The sequence below is a fragment of the Desmodus rotundus genome, chromosome 3 (genome assembly GCF_022682495.2).
Source record: "Desmodus rotundus isolate HL8 chromosome 3, HLdesRot8A.1, whole genome shotgun sequence".
Classification (NCBI taxonomy): Eukaryota; Metazoa; Chordata; class Mammalia; order Chiroptera; family Phyllostomidae; genus Desmodus; species Desmodus rotundus.
In genome coordinates, this window is record NC_071389.1 from 150,830,535 (window position 1) to 150,848,078 (window position 17,544).

Genomic DNA, 17,544 nt, shown 5'->3' on the forward strand with positions numbered 1-17,544 from the left:
CTAAGCACAAAATCCAGTGTGTCTGTATATGTCCCCAGATTGTGTAGAAACAGGTTTAATCGGTCCCTTGAAAAAGTGGCTGGTATGAAAGCATTTTCTCCAAAGGTGATGAGGATACTTTGCTTTGAATTGGTTCATCCCAATCCCCTCTGCCCCAGCACACACACATCCTTTTCCCTGGATGTATAGACTACAGTCACTCTCAGGAAATGAGTTCCTATTTTTTTGGCCCCTGCTCACACTAGGAACTGGGTCATTTCATTCCAGCGTTCTCATATTGCTTCTTCTGGTATGGAAATCACAGCAGCTATCTAATAGGCAGGATGCCTCGCCAGACTCTCTGGCACTTTTGAGACACTGGCATCTCTCTTTATAATCTGTACCAAGTCACTAGGCCAGCTTTAAGGTCACTAGGTGGGGAGAAAACCTGTCCAGCCATAGAGTGCCAAATGGGGAAGCGAAGTGTTAATGATGCAGTTAACTTTGTCAGTGGGCACTGCTCGACTGCAAGATGTTAGAGCAGTCGGCATGCTGACAAAGAAAACTTCAAACCTTCATTGGGTTATTTTCAAATATGTAGATATATTGCAGCAAGTGGATGGATTAACCAGATGACATTTTCCTCCTGCTATGACCACTTGCTTGGCATTATATAGACCCTTACTAAGTGTGCATGCTGTTGAGTGGCACCAGCATTTTCTGAGCCTGAGCTGGGTGAAGAGCTATAGAGTGGGATGTGGGTAGACAAAAAGCATTTAAATCTGTGCATGAGATTAATCTAAACTTGGAAACCTGCTTATCATTGTTAGTCAGGATTTTGGATGTCGATGGTGAACAGCTAAATCAGTTTGGAAATTACTCTGGTCTTCGGAAAGAACGTAGATTGGGTTAAAGATTGAATTATCTGTCATGGATAACTAACTACTTGGCTCACTTTCTCTGGATTATGTCCAATTACATTTTCAAGTCAATACTATGTTATATTCATCATCACCCACTTCGGGGGAACAATGAAAGGACTTGGCATTCAAAAGGAAAGGTTGTAAAAAAAAAAAAAAGGAAAGGTTGTGAGTCCATCTAATGAAGTATATTATTCTGGCAGTGAGGGCTGTTAGATAATGGAATGGGAATTGAAGAGTGTGACATCCATTCCTGTTGTATAGTACTTTGAATACAAATTCTCTTCTAATTTACCTGAGCAGAAATGGATGTATACTACATTGGAGACAGGAGCATGTCCAAGATGACCTCTCAAGGCATCTTTTATTTTTGCCTTTGGCCTCTATAATTTTCTGACAACATCTGTACCTGTAAAATGTGTCAGATTCAGTAGCAGGGTCAGGGGCTGCTGTCACTTGTCAGACTTCAACAACATGACCCTGGCAAAGACTTTGGAATAAAAACATCAGGAAAATAAACACTCAGTGCTCCATAGCCAGAGGACTGGCTGGGAGCTGTCAGGTTGAAATACTAGTCTGGGAAGGGAAAGAACAGGAGCAAGGCCTCTGACACTTCTCTGCCTCCTGGAAAATACCCCTTTAGTAGTAGAGCTAGTGCCAAACACATCAAATTAATTAAGAAAAGAGATAGGAGAGGTATTATAAGGCTGAGCTTCTATTCTAGCCAGTCTGTCAATCAAGGCTCTGTCAGCAACAAAGCACAGCCTCAACTGGGGGAGGGGATATCACAACACAAGAGATAAAGGCAATCCCTTCATGAGAGGAGCCTCACCCTATCTGTGCAGGGAAAGGGAGAATAGATTCAAGACACAGAAAGAAAGATGAGAAGGCAGAGACTAGAGCAATGAAGACATCTGTGCTGGGACGGAAGCTGCAGAGAGGGTGGAAGAATCAGACCAGGGAGTGATCCCCAGTGAGGGGAGATCTTTCAGAACTGGAAAGGAGAGCTGAGACAGGGTTGAGGGCAGAAGTGGGAAGACACCTGTGTCCCAGGTCAGACAGTGGCCTGTGCATTTTAAAGACTAAAGAGGACAGGAGTGTTGGAGAGAGTTGTAGGAATCTGTTCAAGCAGAAATTCTGCATCAGGGAATCATGGGAAAAGAGGCTCAGAAGCTGATGGATTATAAAGCTGGCAGAATGAGATGAACCAAGCATGAATTTCTGGGTAAAGGTGTTTGTGACAAAAATGATGACCAGAGGAGACATTTTTCCTTAGGCTAACTTTTGGAAAAGTAAAATTTAAGCAAATGAGGCTGATGCAGTCATCTCTGATCAACTAACCAGGGCAAACTCAGGAAAAGCAGGCCGCTTCATTGGCTTCAGTCAGAAGCAGCAGTAATATCTGCCAGCTGTAGCAGGAGTATCAGGGAAGAGCCAGGGATTGCGTGGGAGCATGCGCTGGCTACATGTCTCCAAGTGCGTGTGTGCACAAATGTGTTTAAGACAGTGTGCATGACTTTATATGTTCTGGTGATGTTTCTTGCTGAACACCTTAGAAAAGTATGAGAAATATGCACCAACAATAGACATTAGACATTAAATTAGAAGGTAGACTGATGATAGGGTTTGAGTAATATACATCCCATGGAGGAAAGCATCATAATAATAATCCCTCTATACCATACAAACATACACACACACACACGCAGACATTGAATAACATTCATGTATATATTAGAAATGCACATACACAAAGATACATCATTTAAAATATGAATAAAACACAAGTGCTATAGAGTAACTGCAATCCATTTCACAGGAATACTATAGAAAAGACTAGCAGAATAGAGACTTAAAATGGTGTTTAAATCATGTTATCTATTCTTTTGTCTATAAGAAAGAACACCAGCTAACCAACTATTTCAAGCAACATAAGGCCTTTTTCTCTGAAAGAACTCCAAGAAATTCATCAATCTCTAAACCCCACTGACATGTGTACTGCAGGGAAAGTACACTAAATCCTGCAGGAGTCAAACATATAAATTATTAATCCACATCTATCACCTAATAGCAGAGCATTCTTTGGTAAGTCATTTTCTTTCTGACTCTGTTTCTTTGTACATTAAATGTGAAAGTTGCTTATAAAATTTATGGTTGCTTTTAGCTACAGTCTGAGGATATAATATAGTATTACACACACACACACGTTTTCCAAGTGCCCAGAAGTTTTTTACCAGAAAGAAAATTAGATGACCATAGGTATCGACAAATTGGCCAAACAACTTTTCAGCTCTGTTTTCTTTCTTTTTTTTTAATTAAACATTTTTTAAATTGTTGTTCAATTACAGTTGTCTGCATTTTCTCCCTCAGCTCTGTTTTCTAATGGAAAAATCCCAAGTATGTTTTTGATGCGGTGAGGACTAAGGGGTTAAGAACTGAAATTGTCATCTTTCAAGGGCTGAGTTGGTGTCATATAGACAATGAACCTGACCGTGAATAGATCTATAGTTACCTGTTCTACACAAATCTTGGAACTGGGTCTTTTGATTATGACTGTAGTTAAACACAGTCAAAACAATGGGAGGACTTAGTCAAGTCAGTGAAAAAAAAATCAGTTACATTAGTCACTTGGCATTGAGTAGTCAAAAACAACTTTTTAAAAACATTTAAAGCAGATCCAGTCTTTGAGTTATGAGTGTGTGCCTGTCTCCACCAGAATCAGTGCTTGGGCCTTATTCTCTCTGGAGCTCTCTCTGCGCTAACCCCCAATGCCCAGCACAGAGGATTTTCCCAGGGCTCCCAGAGTAGCCACATTCTGAAATGAATTCAGAATACCTTAATGCTCCATATATACATGCATCTTGAAGAAGAGACAGACTGTTAGGTAATAGTGCACTTTATTTTGAAGGATCCTTAGTATAGCACTGGGACTTGCTATAATATAATACTGTAAAAAGACAAAAAGTCTGCAGCTGGCAAACTTCATCCTGAATGTCAACAGGGGGCTGATCTCATAACACAATAGCCTGAGATAACCTGTATCTCAAAGCCAAGGCTGGCTGTGATTACTTAGCACTTATATAGCACCTTATCTGGGTCCTGTTTGTCAGCATCCTTAATGGGAGATAACTCACCAGGACTTACAGCTGAGAAAAAAAAAATCATGACCAAAAAGAAAGAAGGGAAAGCTTAAAGTATCTGAGTGATTTCACAGGGTCTTGTGGTTAGGTTATTCAGTAATGATGCAGAGAGAGCAAAGATGCTATTTAAAGGGGAATAGGAAAGTTCTTTTGTCTCTCCTCGGTGAACAGGAGAGATTGAAGGTACAGAGGAGAGAATTTGCTCAGAAAAAGAAGAAAAACCCCATTAGTAAGACTGGCTAAGCCTAAGAGTTTGACTAAAATAATTTATAGTTTGTTTTCTATAGCACTTTAGATCCCAGGGAAATTATCATCTAGCAAAAATTGTGAGTAATGGTTGGAGGGTGATTCTGTCTGGTAGCAAGGGAATGGAAAAGATCACCTTTTAAAGTGGATTCCAAGCTCAGAAGTCTATTTAAAAAAATAAAATTCTCAAAAATTCATCAGAGTTTCATTGTGGTATTTTTACAAAGTACAAATTAATTCGAATCCTCTGTTACACTAAATAAGAATGTAATCATTCAGTTAGCTGGAAATACGCAGATAGTCAATGAAGACTCAGGAGACTGAAAAACAGCAAGGCTGCCTAGCTGTGGTTCTATTTTAAAGACATGGGTTTCACTCTGACCAATGTGGCTGTTAGTTGGGAACTGTCCAGCAAAGAGAAAGGTCACTGGTTCATTTCCCAGTCAGGGCACATGTCTGGGTTTCAGGTTTGTTCCTGGTCAAGATGCATGCAAGAGGCAACAATCGATGTTTCTCTCCCCAACTCTCTCCCTCCCTTCCCCTCTCTCTAAAAATAATAAATAAATAAAAATTTGTTAAGGAATACAAACTTTAGATTATTTATTTTTGAATGTGATATATTTAACTAGAGTAGATAATTTGTATTCTGTTCCATTTCTCCAAGCAATACCCTCCTTCAGTCAACACACACTTGTTTTTTGTGGGTTTTTTAGGTTTTAATAGTCATGTAGAATAAGAATCAAAATTTGTCCCAAATAAAAAGAAAAACATCTGTTCACTAGTAAAAACAAAAAAGGAAAAAAGAAAAAAAAAGGGACAAATCAGACAGAGAAAGACAAATATGATTTCACTTATATGTGGAATCTAAAAAACAAAATAAACAAACAAAACAGAAACACACTCATAGATAACAGCAAACAAATTGATGGTTGCTAGATGGGAGGGAGTTTGGGAGAATGGGTGAAAAGGGTGAATGGATTAAGAAGTACAAATTGCCCCCTGGCTGGTGTGGCTCAGTGGATTGAGTGCCAGCCTGAGAACCAAGGGGTTGCAGGTTCATATTCCTAGTCAAGGCACATGCCTGGGTTGCGGGGCTGGGTCCTGAGTGGGGGACGCATGACAGACAACCACACATTGATGTTTCTCTCCCCCACTTTTTCCCTTCTTTCTCCTCTCTCTAAAAATAAATAAATAAAATCTTTCAAAAAATAGAAGTACAAACTGCAAGTTAGAAAAATAGTCCCAAGGATGTAAAGTACAGCATAGGGAATATAGTCAATAATATTGGGGCGATCACTTCATAAGTTATAGAAATGTCAAAGCACTAGGTTATATACCTGAAAGTAATATAATATTGTATGTCAACAGTAATTAAGAAATGTAAATACATAAATATATATTTATATATAAACATATATTTATATAGATATACAAATATATATATGGAGAGAGAGAGAGAACAAAGAAGTTTATCTATCTTGGTCTAGGTTCTGGGCTAGAAAAGACATCCAACATATCATAATCTCCTATGAGATATTTTTTGCCTCCCTTCATGCCAGTTTGAAGTTCAAATTTATATTATATACATACAGTTAGACTTCCTTAGCTGAGAAATTAATATTAAAAGTAACCATAGGCTTGACTTCCTTGCAGAAGCAAATATATACAACCTCTCTGAAGAGAGATATCCTCAAATAGACCAGACAATATTCCCACAGGTAAATTCTTGTTCAAGATAAACGTGTAAATCAAAATTACAAAGGCACAAAGAAACCATCCAAAAGAACAAATGTCATCTGACACATTAAATAGCAGATTTGGGTTCCTAAGAAAAATAAGATAAAAAAAAATACCATAAGAAAAAGACCGCATTTAAAAAGAAACCTAGTAGAATTTTTAGATATAAAAATATACCATATTTCATCAATTCTAAGATATGTTTTGTTCATATTTTAGCATCTTTGAAATCAGGGTATTTCCTACAGTTCCTGTTGGTCAGGCAGCCCTTTTGATGTAGCTCACACACATCAAAACTTACAGAATAGATGCCAGTGACGTCGACAAATCCTGAAGACAATATGCAGCACTCTCATTGTGTTATATACACGGCACCACAATAAAAAAAAATAGATTTTAAGACAAAAATTGCAGTCACTATGTAATCCTAAAAGTAACCAGGAAGATAGAGCAGTTCTTTACTTTTATTTAACCACCTCAAATACATAAAACAAAACTATAAGAAATAGATAAATTCACTATAATAGTTGGAGATTTTAAAAATCATAACTCTCTAGTAATTGATGAATTGGCAAAAAAAATAGATTTTAAAAACACAATCAACAAGCATGCTTTAGTGGATAAACATAGAAACTGTTATGCAAAAACTAACAAATACACATTTGTTTTAAGAACATACAAAAAACACTTTATGGAATTCTATGCAGCAGAGAGAAAGAAGGAGCTTATACCCCTTGCAACAGCATGGGTGGAACTTGAGAGCATTATGTTAAGTGAAATAAGCCAGGCAGTGAAGGACAAATACCATATGATCTCACCTTTACCTGGGACATAATCAACAAAAGAAAAAAGCAAACAAAATATAACCAGAGACATTGAAGTTAAGAACAATCTAACAATAGCCAGAGGGGAGTGAGAAGGGGACAGTGGAGAGAGGGGTTTTCAGGAACTACTATAAAGGACACATGGACAAAATCAAGGGGGAGGGGGAGGGTGGAGGCAGGGAAGGGAGGTAGGGTTGGCTGGGGTGGGGTGGGGGGGGAGAAAATTCAGACAACTGTAAGTGAACAACAACAAAAATTTTTTTAATTAAAAAACCCCCAAAAACCCTCAACAACAATAAAAACCTAATTCAAAAATGGGGAAAAAAAGATATTCAATAAATATTTGCTGGACATATAACTAAATGAGAGATTTGCCTAAATAGCATTGTAGTCTGTTGATTTTGGTCAAAGAGAAAAGCAAAACTGTTATTGTCTTATAATGGTAATGGGTAAATATAGAGCCCAGAATTTTTCTTGGAAATGTGTGCTTTAATTTTATTTTATAAGCTATTATTTAACTTAAGCATATATTTTAAAAATTATTACGGAAAACATAAATTCTGCATTTAAGTTAAAATTGTTTAAAAGGCCTCCATGTGGTTAACATCTAACTAAATTTAGAATAAAATTATGTTTTTCAAATGTTAGCATCTAATAGAACAGAATGATGTTTAGAGTCTCATATTTTGAATATTAAACTTAACAATCTCAAAAAAATAATTAATTAATTAATTTTAAAAAAACACTTTAAAAATTGACCGTACACGGAGCCACGAAACAAATCTCAATAAATAAAAAGAAGCAGTTTTAAGTAGACCACATTTCTCTGAACACAGCAATTAACTTAGGTATCAATAACAAAAAGATAAAAATCTTACATAGTTGGAAATGTAAGAACACATTTTAAAATACACCTAATAATGGAAATTAGATCACAGTTAGACTGAGCAATAAGAAAATACACAATCAAAATATATGGGATATAGCCCTGAGCTGTGTGGCTCACTTGGTTAGGCATTGTCCCACAAAGTGAAGGTCGCTGGTTTGATTCCCACTTAAGGCACATGCCTGGGTTGCAGGCCTGGTCCCCAGTTGGGGCACATGCGAGAGGCAACTGATGGATGTTTCTCTCACACATCAATGTTTCTCTCTCTTTCTCCCTCCCTTCCCCCTCTCAAAAAATAAATCAATCAATTGAAAAACTATGGGATACAGCAAAAGTAGCACTAGACAGAGATTTATAGCCTTAGTACATTAGAAAAGAAGGAAAAAGAGCTAAGTTCCCAGCTCAAGAACTTACCGAAAGAATGTCACCGCAACACCTCCCCCACAAAAAGCAGATAGAAAGAATACTGTAAAAGTAAAAATTAGAAAACAGAGATACAATAGGGATAATCAGCAAAACTATAAACTAGTAAATGCTCACTCAGCAAAGGGCACTGACAGGTCTCAATAATCAGATGGACAAGATGACCTGAATCTGTAAATGTCAACCAGACTCTACTGAGCCACACAGGGCTTGCAAAAAGGCTCATGAATACAGTAGCTATGAGGACAAGGTTGGAAATTATGCAACAAAACGGATTTTCTCTCACTAAGGCAGATCTGGCCACTAATACCTCCTAAGGATGGCCTGCCAACAGCACAGACCAATAACGAGCCATATGGTACTGTACCTGAGGGGACCAGGTAACGCAGGTTGATTATAGTGGGCCCTTTCCATCATGGAAGAGGCAAAATTTTGTCCTCACCAGAATACATTTTCTGGATAGTGATTTTCCTTTTCTGCCCACCGTGTGTATGTCAGCACTATCATCCATGATCTTACTAAATGTCTTATTCACCATCATGATATCCCACATTATATCTTTTCCATCCAAAGTTTATAGCAAAAGAAGTGAGGCAGTGGGCTCATGCTCACAGGATTCAATAGTCTTACCGTGCACTCCATCGATCACAGGCAGCTAACTTTCTGGAATGGCAGAATTGCTTAATGATGACTCTATTACAGAGCCAGACAGGAGACACCACCTTGTGAGGCTGGGGTGCTATCTCACAAGACGGATTGCATGAGCCGTACTCGGAGATATTTCTCCCATAGCCAGAATCTATGGACCTAGGCATTAAGAAGTATACATGGGCTGACTTCTCCCACTGCTATACACAATGACCTACTTGAACATTTCCCTTGACTCTTACTCCTTTAGGGGTATTAATTCCTAGAATTAACAGGATCCCGGCCATTTTGTACACTTTGTGTCACTGTATCAATAGGCAAAGGGGTTCTTGCGCCAGCGGAGGTGAAAGAGTGGTTGCCTTGCAACGAGAACAGGGAGGAGTGTGAGTAAAACCCAGGGGAACCTCTGGGGTGCCTTGCAGTACCTCCATGACCAGGGTAAGCTAATGGAAGATTAAAGCATCCTAGTGCAGGCAGGACCACTAACAGCTAGCTCCTTTGGGAATAAAGGTTTGAGTTTCTCCACTAGGAACCTAAACCAGATTGGTGCTAACTAAGGATAAAAAGAACATGGAATGGGTAGTGTACTAAGAAAATTATAAATAGCAACTACAGCCTTGTTCTCAGAAGCTTTGTGGAATATATAGGTGGTGCTGGCAGCTATGACGGGGACAGCAGCAGCTTCCTGGGTCAACCACGATGGTATGTTCATCAACTAACGAATGAATTTAATGGCACCTTCTGACTCCTGTTCTTTCAACCCTTCCAACAATTTGCAAGCATTGAATTTCCTGTAGTAAATTCCTTTCTGCTTGGAATATCTAGAGTTATTTCTATGCTTGCACTGAGGCCTGACTAAATCATATAATGATTAAGGTAGTGTGGAATTTGCATATGGATAGTCAAATTGACCAATTTAAAAGAATAGAGAACCCAGAAATGGACCTATGCTAATTAAATCTAATGCCCAATGAGAGTGGACTATATAATAAATGCTGCTGAGGACCATGGGCCATCCTTGGGGGAGGATTAAACCCTTTTCTCTCACTATATGAAAATAATTAATTCCTACTGGATTAAAGATCTAAATGTGAAAAGCAAAAGTAAAGAGTTTTAGAGGAAAATATATAAAAATTTAGCCCTGGCTGGTGTGGCTCAATGGATTGAGCACTGGCCTGCAAACTGAAAGGTTGCTGGTTTGATTCCCTGTTGGGGTACATGCCTGGGTTGCAGGCTGGGTCCTAGGGAAGGGGCATGGGAAAGGCAACTGATACACATCAATGTTTTCCTCCCTCTCTTTCTCCTTCCCTTCCCCTCTCTCTGAAAATAAATAAATAAAATATTTTAAAAAAAGAATTTAAAGTAAGAAACATTATCATGCTAATGACCTTTAAATTGACATCTCTAGCTTATACCTATCCCCTAAATACCACACTAATATATTCTTCTTTCAATTCACAACTTCCACTTGGATGTCTAATAGACACTTCAAAAACAAAATATTCATTTTCTCCCAAATCTTTCTCCTACTGCAACATTTCCCATTTAAGAAAACAGCACCATCATCCATCCATTTGCTCAGGAAAAAAACTTGGAATTACCCTTGACTTTTCTTCCATATAATCCTTGCCAAATTCACTGGAACATCTTACCAGGTCTAATTTATATATATATTCTGAATCTGACTACTCCTCATGATTTTCTCTGCTATTATCATGGTCTAAGTTAATATTACCTCTCACTGGGACTCTAGCAATAAATTTCTAACCAATCTTCTTGCTTTTATTTTTACCTCCTGGATATTATGATAGTAGCCATAATGATCTTTTAAAAAACAAATCTCTCCCCTGCTCAACATATTCCAGTGATTTACCATCACAGAATAAAATCCTTGGCTACTTCTTTGAAGTAACAACTTGACACTCTTCCCCTTGCTCATGCCACTTGGCCACACTGGTCATTCTCTCAACCATTCTGTAACCCACAAAGCAGGTTGATATGTTAGGGTCTTTGCACTTGCTGTTTCCGCTGTCTGTAATGTGACTCTCCTTGGATACCATCACTTCTTGCTTCCTCACCATCTTCAGTTCTCTGATGAATGTGACCCTGTCAGGCCTTCCTTGTCCACTCAATCGAAAATAGCAAGCAGCTTATTGGTTTCTATTTATCTCCTCATCCTGCTTTATTGTTCTTCATGGCTTATTTTGTATTTATCTGTTGTCTATTATCTCTCTCCCACACTAGAATCTAAGTCCACAAGGTTGCCTGTCTTATCCTCAGTTGTATCTCCTGAGTCTAAAACAGTTCCTGACACATAGTAGACATTCAGTATATTATCAAATGAATAAGTGAGTGAGTGAATGAGAATTTTTATGACCTTAAGATAGGAAAGAATTTCCTAAACAACATACAAAAACTCACAAACCATAAGGAAAAGTTTGAGAAATGTGATGAATTTAAAATTAAACACTGTGTTGATTCACTTTAAAACATCTTTAGAATATTATGATATTTATTAAATTTAAAACATCATCAATATATAAGTTTCAGACTAGGAGAAGATACTTGCAATGCAGATATTGGGCAAGGTATTAATATTCAGGACATATAAAGGACTCCTAAAAATCAATACAAGACAAAAACTCAATAGAAAAAGGAACAAAGGACATCCAATCAAGGTGGAGGTGTAGGTAGACATGCATCTCCTCACACAACCACAGCAACAATTACAACTAAACCTCAAAACAAATAACACCCAGAACTGTCAGAAAATTGAACTGAATGGAAGTCCAACACCCAAGGATTAAAGAAGCCACATTCATCCAGACAGGTAGGAAGGATGGAGACACTGGGACAGATTGAGAGGCAGGAGATGCAGTATGTCATGGAGAGGCAATGGTGGTGGAACAGGCGGTCCCACATTCACATGTGGTGGGTGGAAGTGGAGAGGGATACCTTGGGAGCAAAGTGATCGTAGCAGCAGGCCAGACTGCACAGCCTAGGGTTTCAGTGCTGGGAAGATTAATCCCCCTAACTTCTGTCTGTAAAAACAAGTGGGGGTTGGGTTGGGGGAAGGAACTGCCAGGTTTTCAGGAGACTCGATTTAGAGGGCCTGCACAGTCTTAGAACTTTCACAGACCCAACCACTCTGAGATTCAGCAACAGGGCAATAGCTGGAAGGGTGCCAGTTGCATATGGGGAGTGGGTGAAGTGACTAGAAATGGAGTGAGTGCTATTCAAACCTCCAGAAGTCAGGCAGTGGCACTGTCTCCTCTCTGAGCCCTCCCCCCACACAGAGCCATAAAGTGGTGAAGTGGGTTGCCCCACCCTGGTGATAACCTAAGGCTCCACCCCACACAATTTACAGGTGCCTTTACTATAATAGGTCACACTGCTAAGACAGGGAGTCAAAACAGCTCTACCTAATACACAGAAACAAATAGAGGGAGGCTGCCAAATTGAGGAGACAAAGACATATGGCTCAAATGAAAGAACAGAACAAACCCCTGGAAAAAGAATTAAACAAAACAGAGATAACAAACCTATCAGATGCAGAATTCAAAACACTGGTTATCAGGATGCTCAAAGAACTCACTGAGTACAGCAACAACATAAAGGAATAAATGAAGGCTGCACTAAGTGAAAAAAGGAAGAAAAATCTACAGGGAACCAACAGTGAAGAGGAGGAAGCCAAGATTCAGAAGAGATCAGGCTCATTCAGGGTGGTATGGCCATAGAGTAGGAAGCCAGAATTCATATCAGCGATTTGGAACATAAGGAAGAAATAAGCACTCAACCAGAACAGCAAGAAGAAACAAGAATTTTAAAAAATGAGGATAGTATAAGAAGCCTCTGGGACATCTCCAAACGTACCAACATTTGAATCATATGGATGCCAGAGGGAGAAGTGGAAGAGCAAGAAATAAAAATAAATTTCAAAACAATATTAATGAGAGTTTCGGCCAAGATGGAGGCATAGTCAGAAATGCTCCACCTCCTTGCGTAACTAAAAGAAGGATAACAACAAATTTAAAAACAAAGAACAACCAGAACTGCCAGAAAATCATGTGCATGGAAGTCCAACAACCAAGGAGTTAAAGAAATATTTACCCAGGCTGGTGCACCAGGACAAAGAAATATGGCCCAAATGAAAGAACAGATCAAAACCGAAAAAGAACTAAACAAGGAGGAGATAAACAACCTTTTTGATTCAGAGTTCAAAACACTGGTAATCAGGATGTTCACAGGATTGATTGAACTCAGTCACAAAATGAAGGAAGAAATGAAGGCTACACAAAGTGAAATAAAATAAAATATACAGGGAACCAACAGTGAAGGGAAGGAAACCGGGACTCAAATCAATGATTTGGAACAAAAGGAAGAAAGAGGCATTTAACTGGAACACAATGAAGAAACAAAAATGGGGGGGGAAAAATGAGGAGAGGCTTAGGAACATCCAGGACAACTTTAAGCATTACAATATCCAAATCATAAGGGTGCTGGAAGGAGAAGATAAAGAGCAAGATATTGAAAACTTATTTAAACAAATAATGAAGGAGAACTTCACAAAAATGGCAAAGTAAATAGACTTCCAGGGAGTCCAGGAAGCCCAGAGAGTCCCAAAGAAATTGGATCCAAGGAGGAACACACCAAGACACATCATAATCAAGTTTCCCAAGATTAAAGATAAGGAGAGATCTTAAAAGCAGCAAGAGGAGAGAGTTACCTACAAAGGAGTTCCCATAAGGCTATCAGATGATTTCTCAAAAGAAATCTTACAGGTAAGAAGGGGCTGGAAAGAAGTATTCCAAGTCATGAAAGGCAAGGACCTACATCCAAGACTACTCTATCCAGCAAAGCTATCATTTAGAATGGAAGGGCAGGTAAAGTGCTTCCCAGATAAGGTCAAGTTAAAGTTCATCATCACTAAGCCCTTATTATATGAAATGTTAAAGGGACTTATCTAAGAAACAGAAGATCAAAAACTGTGAACAGTAAAATGACAACAAACTCACAACTATCAACAACTGAACCTACAAAACAAAAACAAAACTAAGCAAACAACTAGAACAGGAACCGAATCACAGAAATGGAGATTACATGGAAGGTTATAAGTGGGGAGGGAGAAGGGGAGGATGGGGGGAAGGTACAGGGAATAAGAATCATAATAGGTAGGCACAAAATAGACAGGGGGGTTAAGAATAGTATAGGAAATGGAGAAGCCAAAGAACTTCTATGTATAACCCATGGACATGAACTAAGGCGGAGGGAATCCTGGAGGGTAGGGGACAGAGAAGTGCAGGGAAGAGAGGGATAAAGGGGAGAAAAAAAAATGGGATAACTGTAATATCATTATCATTAAAATATACTTTAAAATAATAATGAAAGAAAACTTCCCTAATTTTGCAAAAGTTATAGACATACGAGTCCAGGAAACACAGAGAGTCCCAAACAAGTTGGACCCAAAGAGGACTGCACCAAGACACATCATAATTAAAATACCAAAGATAAAGAAAGAATCTTAAAAGCAGCAAGAGTAAAGCAGAGAGTTACCTACAAAGGAATTCCCATAGACTCTTAGCTGATTTCTCAAAAGAAACTTTGCAGGTAAGAAGACACTGGCAAAAAGTATTCAAAGCAATGAAAAACAAGGACCTACAACCTAGATTACTCTGTGTAGCAAAGCCATCATTTAGAATGGAAGGGCAGATAAAGTGCTTCCCAGACAAGATAAAGCTGAAGGAGTTCATCATCACCAAGCCATTACTAATGTTCAAAAGTATGAACATTAAAATAATAAACTCACAATTATCAACAACTGAATCTAAAAACAAAAAACAAAAAAACCCTGGCTGATGTGGCTCAGTGGATTGAGTACCAGCCTGCATACCAAAGGGTCACCAGTTTGATTCCTGGCCAGGGCACATGCCTGGGTTGTGGGCCAGGTCCCTGGTAGGGGGTGCATAAGAGGCAACCACATGTTGATGTTTCTCTCCTTCTCTTTCTTCCTCCCTTTCCCTCTCTCTAAAAATAAATAAAATCTTAACCCATGGACATGAACTAACAGGGGAGGATTGCTGGATGGAATGGGGGTACCAGGGGGAAGGGAGCAAAGGGAAAAATTTGGGACAACTGTAATAGCATAATCAATAAAATATATTTTTAAAAAAGAAAAAGGAGCAAATAATATAAACAGGAAAGTCACAGAAGAAGAAACCTGAATGGTCAACAAAAATATAAAAGATGTTTAACTCTCTAGTAGTCATAAAATACATATTAAAACAACAATGAGAAATCATTTCATAGCATCACATTAGCAAAATTTAAAAGTTTGATAATACCACGTGCTGGCAGAGATAGAGAACAATCTGCACTTTCATACTTTTGGTGGTAGCACAAATTGGTATAATGTCTTTGGAAAGCAATTCAGCAGTATTGAGTATTGTTATAGACATACATACTCTACCACCCAGCAATTCTACTCCCAATGGGAGAAGGGATCAATGTACTAGCATATACATGGTAGCATTTCTCCAATTCTGGACCTTTCTTCACTAACCATTCCTTCTGCCTGATACATTGCCTAGATACCTGCATGGCTCACCCCCTGATTTCCTCCAGGTCTTTTTTCAAATATCACCTTCTCAGTAAGGCCCTCCTTGACTCCTTGTTTAAATCACAGATCACTTTAGCACTCCCCAGCCCATTTATCTGGCTTTTATTCTCTCATAGCCTTTCTAAGGTATTATATAGTCTTTTTTAAAATTATTTATTTATTTTTAGAGAGAAGGGAAGGGAGGGAGGAAGAGAGGGAGAGACATCAATGTGTGGTTGCCTCACACATGACATTTATGGGGGACCTGGCCTGCAACCCAGGCATGTGCCCTGACTAGGAATCAAACCAGTGACCCTTCAGTTCACAGACCAGCACTCAATCCACTGAGCCACACCAACCAGGGCTATATAGTCTTTAATATATTATATTTGTTAGCCATTTTTATTCCACTACTTTGTAAGTTCCCCGAAGATACAGGTTTTTTTACAAAAATATATTTGAGGGAGAGAGAAAGATCAATTTTTTGTTCCACTTACTTACGCATTCATTGATTGACCCTTGTATGTGCCAACCCAGAATGGAATCCACAACCCTGGCATATTGGGACAATGCTCTAACCAACTGAACAGACTGGCTAGGGCAGGACACAGTTTTGTTTTGTTTTTTGTTCATTGATGAATTTTCAGTACTTAAAAGAGCACCTGAAAGTATTAGTTAGTCAATAGAAACTGGTTGACCAAATCAAAGGAGTTAGTAATAGCAAAAATTTGGAAGCAACCTCAATGCTCTTCCAAAGGACGATGGCTAAATAAACTGTGGCACATTCTTTACAATGGCATACTATAGAGCAGTTAAAAAGAATCAATTAAAGCTTCATGTATCCACATAGATGAATATCAAAAACAGAATACTGAACAACAAAAGCAAGTTGAAGGTTAAGTATGGTATGATACCACTTATAAAAAGTAAGAAACATATAAAAATATTATATATGGCTTATATTATATACATATGTAGCAAAAGTATTAAAAATTTCTATGGTAAGCATCAAATTCAGAACAGAGGCTAACTCTGAGAACAGAGGGACATTAATGTGATAGGGGCAGGGTATCCATGGGTTTTCACTGCATCTCTAATGTTTTATTTCTAAGATAGAAGGCCGGCACATAAATGTTAATTTCCTTATTATTTATACCTTTTTGTATGCCTGAAGTGCTTAACAATAAAATTACATAACAGTGACTAGAATGTACTAATAATCAATATTTATATAGAGCTTGCTCCAAGTTAGGCATTGTTCTAAGTGTGTTATATAGGACAGCTCATTTAAATTCTCACAACAACCCTATGAGGTAAGTATCAGCACTATTATTATCTTCATCCTAAGGATGAGAAGACAGAGACACAGAAAAGTTACAGAACCTACTCGAGACTCGCTGATGGAGCTGATGTGGATTCTTAAAAAATCAGTTTGGCTCTGGTTTTTAACCCTTACACCAAATTTCTTCATAATCTTATTAAGCACACTGTAGGTTCTTAATATTCAGCTGAAACTTATGAGAGAATCATGTTTATAAGCCAAAATGGTCAAATATGTAGCAATTGCATATGGTTCAACCTAATAAATGTCAAATAAAAATGAATACAACTGATCTTATGATATCACAAGGCTCTATGATGACTCTGCAATTGTTTTTAAACATTTTACATTCTTCTACTTGCACATCCTAGATGTTGTTAGCCCTGAAGCATAAGGGAGGAAAGTTAAATGCCAGAAGCAACTTCCCAACCACTAACATTGAAATCAAGAAAGCAAGTTTTTTAGGAAAGAGTGGTTATGACCAGGGCAGGTTGGTGTTAAGAGCCAACCATAGGTGGGAGGATGGTTGAGTTGCCCTCTCAACAACCAAGTCCACCTTCCCCTCTGACTTTCTCAGTTTGTCTAAGAGGGAGCTTCAAATCAGCCAGGACGTAGCCATGAGTTTGGCTTAGAAGTCTGTTTACAAGCCCCCTGAGCGAACTCCTTAGAAACCCAGACAGGATGGCAGGCTTCCTCATTAGAGCACCCATAACATAAGATCAAGTGTCCCTTGCCCCCACTCCTTGCTGTACCCCAACTTCCAGGAAATTACCAATAGACTGAAAGAGACAGGAGGCAGATACACATTACCCCAGGTTCAATCTA